This window comes from Mustela erminea, chromosome 6 (assembly GCF_009829155.1).
Source record: "Mustela erminea isolate mMusErm1 chromosome 6, mMusErm1.Pri, whole genome shotgun sequence".
Classification (NCBI taxonomy): domain Eukaryota; kingdom Metazoa; phylum Chordata; class Mammalia; order Carnivora; family Mustelidae; genus Mustela; species Mustela erminea.
Window position 1 is genome coordinate 73,963,709 of NC_045619.1, and position 10,276 is coordinate 73,973,984.

General features: G+C 35.1%; 1 non-coding gene across 1 annotated transcript; it reads left to right on the plus strand.

The window, feature by feature from the left end:
• Window positions 1-3,636: 3,636 nt before the first annotated feature.
• LOC116594575 lies at window positions 3,637-3,739 on the plus strand. Its single transcript, XR_004287289.1, has one exon. It is a non-coding gene; the product is annotated as a U6 spliceosomal RNA (small nuclear RNA).
• Window positions 3,740-10,276: the final 6,537 nt, after the last annotated feature.

Consider the following 10,276-nt stretch of genomic DNA (forward strand, 5'->3'; position numbering starts at 1 on the left):
ATAATTGTCATTAATAACTAATAACAACATATTTTGTTCTGAGAACACCCATTTGTGGTAATATGTATGCTACAATATAACAGTATTTTCTGCTAGCCAAGTTTTGTTTTGTTTTTTGGTATGTAGGATAGATTGAATGTAATCATACTCCATTTGTTCTGCAAAAATGCATCCTACCCCATAGGGAGTTCCATGGGTTCTAGGTGCTCTGCCCAATAAAAAAAATTGAGACATGTTTGTCTCATAAGGACTATAGGAATTTACTTTTTTTGGTTAGCCTGGTCATGTGGGAAAGGGGATCAGGGAGCTTTTATCTTCTCACAATGGGAAGAATGGAATTTCACCTCTGTATATTAAAGACCATCTGATGTATTAACATCATAATCACTTACATTTTATTGAGAACTTACAATGTTCCAGGCACAGTGCTTACAAAAGCTGTAACAACTTTAACCTTTACATAAAGCACTATTCTTTCCCATTTTACAGCTGAGGAAATGGAGGCATAGAGAAGTTGAATTAACTGTTGAAGTTTGCAAGTACAGATGTGTTTGTGTTGGCTGAGAATCTAACCCTGGCACTAAGTTGTACTGAGTTTCCTATAATATCACATTGCCTGAAGTCAGAATAAGTTTCAAAATAACAACTCTTTATTGTTTGTTACCTTTATTGTTTATATTATGAAAACACTATCTATAATGGTCAAAATTTATTAAGTAAATTTTACCATTTTATCAAAAGAGAGTTCTCTATTTAAAAAAAAAAAAGATGTTTCCATGTTTTGCCAGGAAATAACAAGAACAGAATATTTGCAAAAAGGAGTTTATATCAATATAAATTCAGCAATCTTTGGTATATTCTATATTTTCTTTCTGTATAGATACGTGAGTCTTTGTTAATCTACTATTATAAGATGACAGGTTAAAGACCAGTACCTATCTTCTAAACTTTGTTCTTTCTTGATTGAAAGATAGTTCATTAAAACATTCTACTTAGAGCCAACTTGGAGTGGGCACTATGTTAGGTTTGTGGGTACTGTGACAAAGCACATATTGTTTTTAACCTCAACGAACTTATAGTCATACATATAGACATATAGATGTGGTCAACATTCACCCAGTGATGTAGTAGGGTCCTGACTTGGTGTCATGTATTGAAACTCACAATGACAAATAAGGCACAGTTTCTGGTCTCAAGAAGTTCTAAATAATTGGAATACAATATAATGGTTATCAGTGGATTACATATAAAGTATCTGGTAGTATTGGGAATGGATTAGGGAGGCTTTAGAGAAGAGATGATACTAAAATTGTCTTAAAGATAAGTAGGAGCCTATCACGTAGACAAACTGGAAATACCATATAAGAAAGACAAATTAGCAAGAGCAGACACATAGTTATATAGGAGAACTTGTGAATGCTAGAGGAATGTGAGTGGTTTAAATGTGTCTAGACTGTAAGAATTGAATATAATAAAAATTTTTTTTTAATTGTTTTATTTTATTTTTATCATGATAAGTATATTCCTTAATTCCTATACCTACTCCCACACCTCCACTCTGGTAACCATCAGTTTGTCCCCTATCATTAAGCATCTGTTTTTCAGTTTCTTTCTCTCTCTCTCTTTTTTAGTTTGCTTATTTGTTTTGTTTCTTAAATTCCACATATGAGTGAAGTCATATGATATTTGTCTTTCTCTGATTTATTGCACTTTGCATTATACTCTCTAGCTCCATCCATGTTGTTTCAAGTGGTAAGAGTTCATTATTATTATTATTATTAGACTATAATATTTTGTGGGAGTAGAAGACAATGAGACTGAAGTATTAGGGAAGGTTCATATCATGCCTAACCCTCGTTTATTTTCTCATAATGGCATATTGTACCCTAACTATATGTCAAGTATATACATAAAGACACAGAACATCTTCTTCATGTTGTGGGGATAGTTTGACATTAAATTATTTTTCGAAATTTGTGCCCTTGAAGAAGAGTCATCTTATGTGTAGGAGCATATAATTTTAATTTGGTCTTTCCAAGATTTGAGTGATTTGAGAAAAAAAAATAACATATAACCCATTCAGAGACTGTTATGATGTACTTACAAGAAAAAATAGGATTTGAGATTTATATTATTTTATGAAAGAAGCATAAAATTTGACATCCAGAGAACATTCTGATCAGCTAAAGAGATTTTATTGCAACTTTAAACAGCCACAATAATTAAATATTTTGCTCAGGTACCATTTGTTATTTTGGTTTTCTTTCCCACCATTTTTGACCTTGCTTTTTAGATTATTAAAATCACTTGAATTTGTTATGATCTTGAGCCGTGGTGCTTTTTATAGCTGACATTTTGAATTTATTTGTAATCTTATTTGCTGTTTTACTTGCATGTTGCTTTTCTTATTATCACCAGCCTATTTCTTTTTCTTTTTTTTAAAGGATTTTATTTATTTATTTGACAGACAGAAATCACAAGTAGGCAGAGAGGCAGGCAGAGAGAGAGGGGGAAGCAGGTTCCCTGCTGAGCAGAGAGCCCATGTGGGGCTCAATCCCAGGACCCTGGATCATGACCTGAGCCAAAGGCAGAGGCTTTAACCCACTGAGCCACTCAGGCGCCCTGAAACAGCCTATTTCTTATTTGCAAGTCTACAGCCTCCTCTATACTAAGATCTAGTTTGCATTTTTTATGTACCTAAAAGAAACAGAGAATCTGTTAAAAATTTAAAAAAAAAAAATTCAAAGTTGAATTGAGTTCAGCTGCTCAGTGTTTTTTGAGTTACTACCTTTTCAACTCCAGGAAACTTCGAGTTTTGTGAACAAGTGAAGATGGTTTTGCAGATCTTATATTCTCAAGAGAAACTGCTCCACAGTACAATCACTTAGAATGAGGTTTTGAATACTGTAGATTGATCTTTTTTGAACATTCTTTCTGCATTTGAAATATTTTGAGGATGTCAATCGGCATTTAGTAAGTACTGAGTGATTAAATAATAAACACATGCAAATATTTTTCCATTATTTATCTAATAAGTTTCTCTGTGATATTTCAAACTCCCAACAGAATGAAGAAGCTTACCCTCAGTTGGATCTTTCTTCTACCTAGAGCATAACCAGACTCTTCCAGTTTGCTTCGTATTCACTATGGGAATATTGTTTGGTGAGTTTTCTTCTTCCAGTCATATTTTTACCACTTTTCTCTAGGGTGATGGATAGAAAGTAATACTAAGAAAAACAAGACATGATTCCTTCCTCAAGGAACCTCAAATTGACTAGAAGCTATAAAAAAGATGGAACTCAATAACATAAATTATGTAAAAAAATACAGATTGGGATTGAAGTGAGACGAAGATCATTTTTTAATAAAGGGTATTTTTAGGTATAGATTGTGTGAGTGATGTATTCTTATCCAAAGGAAATGAAAAAATGAAGTTGAGAAAGTATAAGGATTCTGCAGAGTAACAGAGAATTTGGCTGGAACATTTAATTAAGAAATTGTAGATGACAAGGCTTGAAGGACAGTTTGGGGTCACATGAGGGATTTAGAAAGCAGGTTTAGAGGTTAAGATTTAATACGTTGAGACAAGAAAAGAATTTGAACAGAGGAGTAGCATAGACAAACAGATATATTGGGAAACTTTGGCAGCACATGTACTGAAATCGGAACAATACAGAGAAGATTAGCATGGCCTCTGCTCAAGGATGATACACATATTCATGAAATATTTTATACTTCTCAACAATAAGAAATATAGTCAATGATAATGTAATAATGTTGTACAGTGACAGATGGTAGCTAGGTTTGTGTTGAACGTAGCATAACATATAGAGATGCTGAATCACTATGTGGTACACCAGAAGTGAAAGAAACATTGTGAGTCAACTAAACTAAAATAACAAGATTTTAAAAAGAGAAAATTTGGCAGTGATGTGTCAGCAAACTGGGGGGTATAAGAGACTCTTGAATCAGAGAGTTAGCCAAAAGGTGTTCATGTAGGTAGGAACTAATGAGGCTCTCAGAATAGTGGAAATGCATTCTGGAGACAGTGGGGTTATCTACAGGACCAGCCAGGTTTTGTCTGGGTGGCATAGTGAGAGGAAGAGCCAAGTATGAATTCAAGATTTTTTTTTTTTTTTTCATGTGTGACCAAGAGAACAGTGAGGCTGTTAAATAGGAGTCAGGAGGAGGAAGAGATTTTGAAAAAAATAGTGTGATAATTTTAGTTTTGTATATATCAAAGTAGAGAATTCCAGCGGGTTTTGAACATAGATTTAAAAGTTATATGTATAGATGGTAGAAAGCATAGGAAATTACAAGATCCTTCAGGGATAGAAAGTAAACATGAAAAAGAAATTTCAATAAGAAAAAAATAGGTGCATATTCTTGGAATTTAAATATATTGTGGTAAGAAGTACCGTAACACTAAAAGAAGGTGCCATAGACATCTACCATAGTCTTTTTTAGAGTCAGGAAAAGCTTCCCAAGGAAGGGAAGGCAGCATGATTAGGGGTTGTCAGAAAGATCAGGTGAGAGCTAGAATGGCCTGTGGATTCAGGACAGTAATCTCTTAGGCCAAACCTAGGAAGGCTCAGTGTTCTGTGAAGTTCCTCCCTTGGAATCTAATATCAAAGCCTACATATTCCTTTAAGTATAGATCTCTTAAAACTTCAAGATACTTCTCCCCCCGCCAAAGGCTCCCTGACTTATAATCATGTTTTAGAAGGTCTTATACAAATGATTTTTCCTTAATTCAAAACTGTATATCTAAATTGTCTTGCTAAGGCCTTTAAATTTATCTTGATTTTTCTGGGTAATAAGCAGAGGGTTTAGTTAATAATCCCTACTATATTGGCCATAAGCCAAAATTTGGACCTATGTTTATTAGCCTTAATTCCTGCCTTCTAAAAACTTTTTTTTGAAATATATACTTTATCTGATAATTTTCCCTATGTTCATATATTTCTTCCCATTTAATGTTTGTATGTTCTTTGACAATTTTCCTTGTAATTTTTCCTAATGTATTAAGGGACATATCTGCTTTCATTTTCATTAGCTTTTGTATCATCACTGGAGGCTACCTATATGGGGGGGGCAGACATTAGTATTACTACCGTGTTATAGAGGAGAAAGCAGGTAGAGAAGTCATTTATTCACTCTGGCTCAAATGGAGGACTGGTTTTCAAACAGAAGATAGAAGTTGTTGTTAGGCTTGAAGCACACATTTGAGAATTTACTTCTGCGTTTGCTTTGATAGTAACTTTTCCATTTCATATGACACCTGAAGTTGGCTTCATTATCACTGTCAGTTTTAAAGGCACAGAACCTTTCACAGAGGTGTGTACTATCCAAGTGCATTATGTATACCAAACTATATAATATACACCACAATGTGTAATGTACATGAAACTGGATTCAAATACAAGGCTAAACAACTTGCCTAGACCTGGAAGCTGTTGCAGAGATTAAATGGAAGGGCCCCAGCTGTATGCTTTATAGGTTATAATCTAGCTCTGTGTGTAGGCTAGGGTGTTGTTAATATCTTGGTGATCCACTGGGATAAAACTTGGTACCAATTGGATTGCTAACCTCTTCTAGCTTCTGACTGGAGCTTTGAGTTTTCATTGCCCAGTAGATCCCTAAGGGGTGCTTCTTTGTAATGAATTATAGAAAGCTCCTTTGGGTCGAACTTTGATAGTGGTTCTGCCCCTGAACAGAGATAAGCCTCAGAGAAATCACACTTCATCTTTTATGAAGCCACTTCTTTAATTTCTTCTTTAGTCAAATGTTATCATGCCTGCAGCTGTCCCTTAAGATGGAAGAATGTGAAGTATACTCTCTAAAGAATCCTGATTCTTTTTTGTTCATTCACTCTCCAGCTCCTAATAATAGCCACTATTGTATCTGTATATTTTCACATATCCCACGATTACTTCTTCAAGTTTCAAGAATGCCCTGATATTTGGTGAATTGAGAATCTACTCATGTATTACTAACATCACTACATGCAATTGTACATTGTGTACTGACTCTGTACTATATCCTTGGTGGTCAGAATGAAACAGTTTTTTAATAATTCAGACTCAGTAGGAGGTGTTTTGTAGCTTCTCTTGGGGAGTGTTGTTCTGTTGATGTCAGTTCCATCCTAAGACACAATTGTTTTAAATGTTAACATTGTTACACAAAAGAGACAATGATGCTTTGTTAAAATTTTATTTGAAATATCTTAGGAAGTATTAAAAAATATTTGCCATTTTTTTTTCTTGGGATACTTGTATTTCCTCAGTTAGCCATGCACTGTTACAGTTAACCCTCTTGATAATTCTCAAGATTTAAGAACTATAACATTTTTAGAACAATTTATGAAATAAGCACTTAGAGTAGCATTTTCTCCATGCCAGGTACTATTTTACGTGCATTAGAAAATATTAAATCACTAATGCTATGACTAAAAGTGTAAATATGTATATCCTGTGACTTGAGCAATTTATGAAAAACTAAGTACATTCCTGGGTATAAAACATACTTTTAAAATTATAGTAACAGTATTTTTATTGATAAAACAAGCATGTAGAAATGCATGATGCAGAACCAATATTGACTATATTGACTATATAATATTGGAGATCTGTTTTTAAGAGAATGAAAGAGGGGCACCTGGGTGGCTCAGTGGATTAAGAGAATGAAAGCTACCGCCACTTATCTATCCTTGAAACCATCTACCTGTCTGTTAATTTATTGATTGATTAATACTTTAGAATACTTTTTACTTCAAAAGGGTTTTTAATGATTTGTGGTGTTTGAATATATATAAAAGAACAAATAACTTAAGCAAGTGACAAGCATGATCAGAAATAACTTAGAATAAAAATATTTGTACTGGAATCCATGAGGAGATAGTCACAACAATTAAACCCTCTATTTTTTGATTCTCTTCCTTATCACAAAAGGGAAGGAACATGGGATGAATCATAATTTTTGTACGATAAAAATTCAAGTGAGTTTGTCTGGAAAGTCATTTTTTTTTCTAGGTACTAAAGTCTAGGAGATCATTTTTGGAGGGTCTCTTACATAAGGGATGCCAAGTAAAAATGTATTTCCTCTGTGAGAATGAGGATCTTCTAATGACATTACATAGTAACTCCACAAACACCTTTCTGCTAGGAAGCATGCTAACATAATCCAGGTATACCGCTTCACTACATGGAATTTAATAAATACAAAGCATACAGAACACCAAGAAATTAGGACACAAATCTCACAGGTGCTCACATTTTCAAACTTCACAGTTTTTAGCTGAGCTTCAGTACACCAGTGAGAGCAGTTAGTTTAAAGTAGTGCATTCAGGCTAGTGATTATACTTTCTTCCATTACTTGGGAGGAATCCTATATTTGGCAGATGGTTAATATGTATTCTGCAATACTGAGTGATATTATGATATTTATCCTTGCTATTAACGGCCTAGCAGGTGTTAGTACTTCCAAGATACTCTTCTCCTTGAATTCAAGATATGCCTCTCCATGTGTTCCACGGTACCATAAACAAATTTTATTTTAACCCTTATAATGGAGGTATGTTAATCTTAAATAAATTTTACTTCATATTTTGGTCTGTTTTCTCTCATGTCTGAGCTACTTGAGGAGAGGTGCTCTCTTATCATTGTAGTTCCAGCACCAGAACAGGTGTGACACATTAGAAAATCTTTGATATATATTTGGTAAATGAATGAATAAATGCATGAATTAACTTACCACTGATTGGTGTTTTCATTCAGTCAAAGAACCATGCTTAACAGAGATCCCCAAGGATACCAGTAGCAGTGTCCATGACAAATTTTAAAGTTCTATGATGATTTTTTGAAGCTACTTTTCAGATATTTCTGTAATTACAGGTAAAGTCATAGCCAGAAGTCTGTGAGCTGGGGTTATATTTTGACTGAGGCTCTGTTCCTCAGTTTTCTAGTACCAGAGAATTGATGTGTCATAATTTTATCCAGGAAGGTTCAGTTTCATGCTGGTCAAATTTATAGGAGATGGATTTGTAAATCAGAATTCCAATTTATTGATTTATAAGTGATCTTTAACCTAGAAACCAGAATCACTGGTGGCAGAGAAGAGAGTTTTGTATAAATTATAAATTAGAAGATTGCATGATGAAGTCATAAAATGATTTTGGATGCCTATGAAGGTATGTCTATCTGAGTTATGGTGACCAAATGGATTATTTTAAAGGCATATTTTAAAGGCATTTTGTCTGTTAGCCAACTCATATTTCTAGTTAAGGGGTGATGGAGCCCAGATAGAGCAGACAGTAACAGGTGGTCCATGAAAAAGTAGTTTCATAGTGGAATAAGTGAAAAAAAAAAAGAGTATAGACTCCTTTTGAAGGTTCTCGATTGTTTATAACAATCCTTCCATAAATAATTTTTTTCATTCAGTTTATATCTATCTAATGAACTTAATAATTTAATGAATCTAACCTTGGAACAATTTTTATCGACCCCCCATGAACACTTATTTAAAAAGAAACCATAAACATTCGGGTGCATGTGCCCCTTTGGATCACTACGTTTGTATCTTTAGGGTAAATACCCAATAGTGCAATTGCTGGGTCATAGGGCAGTTCTATTTTCAACATTTTGAGGAACCTCCATGCTGTTTTCCAGAGTGGCTGCACCAGCTTGCATTCCCACCAACAGTGTAGGAGGGTTCCCCTTTCTCCACATCCTCGCCAGCATCTGTCATTTCCTGACTTGTTTATTTTAGCCATTCTGACTGGTGTGAGGTGATATCTCATTGTAGTTTTGATTTGTATTTCCCTGATGCCAAGTGATATGGAGCACTTTTTCATGTGTCTGTTGGCCATCTGGATGTCTTCTTTGCAGAAATGTCTGTTCATGTCCTCTGCCCATTTCTTGATTGGATTATTTGTTCTTTGGGTGTTGAGTTTGCTAAGTTCTTTATAGATTCTGGACACTAGTCCTTTATCTGATATGTCGTTTGCAAATATCTTCTCCCATTCTGTCAGTTGTCTTTTGATTTTGTTAACTGTTTCCTTTGCTGTGCACAAGCTTTTGATCTTGATGAAATCCCAATAGTTCATTTTTGCCCTTGCTTCCCTTGCCTTTGGCGTTGTTCCTAGGAAGATGTTGCTGCGGCTGAGGTCGAAGAGGTTGCTGCCTGTGTTCTCCTCAAGGATTTTGATGGATTCCTTTTGCACATTGAGGTCCTTCATCCATTTTGAGTCTATTTTTGTGTGTGGTGTAAGGAAATGGTCCAATTTCATTTTTCTGCATGTGGCTGTCCAATTTTCCCAGCACCATTTATTGAAGAGGCTGTCTTTTTTCCATTGGACATTCTTTCCTGCTTTGTCGAAGATTAGTTGACTGTAGAGTTGAGGGTCTATTTCTGGGCTCTCTATTCTGTTCCATTGATCTATGTGTCTGTTTTTGTGCCAGTAAGGGGCACATGCACCCGAATGTTTATAGCAGCAATGTCCACAATAGCCAAACTATGGAAAGAACCTAGATGTCCATCAACAGATGAATGGATCAAGAAGATGTGGTATATATACACAGTGGAATACTATGCAGCCATCAAAAGAAATCAAATCTTGCCATTTGCGACAACATGGATGGAACTAGAGTGTATCATGCTTAGTGAAATAAGTCAAGCAGAGAAAGACAACTATCATATGATCTCCCTGATATGAGGAAGTGGTGATGCAACATGGGGGCTTAAGTGGGTAGGAGAAGAATAAATGAAACAAGATCGGATTGGGAGGGAGACAAACCATAAGTGACTCTTAATCTCACAAAACAAACTGAGGGTTGCTGGGGGGAGGGGGTTTGGGAGAAGGGGGTGGGATTATGGACATTGGGGAGGGTATGTGCTTTGGTGAGTGCTGTGAAGTGTGTAAACCTGGTGATTCACAGACCTGTACCCCTGGGGATAAAAATATATGTTTATAAAAAATAAAAAATTAAAAAAAAAATAAAAAGAAACCATAGAGCAATGAATGTGACAGATGCTTTTCAAGGTATTCAGGGGATACATTTATGTATCAGACCAACACATTCTGTAGTTTCCTAGCACTAACCGTGTAATGTGATGGGAGTGGGGTGGGGTGGAAGTCAGTTGGGAAGGAAAAAAAGAAACAAAAAGAAATTATGTTTTGTGATATGTGTTATAATGCAACTAAATAAGATACTGAGATTCTGAATCACAGGAAGGAACCTGTTAGATGGTGGCAGATCAGTGACTATGTCTATGAGGA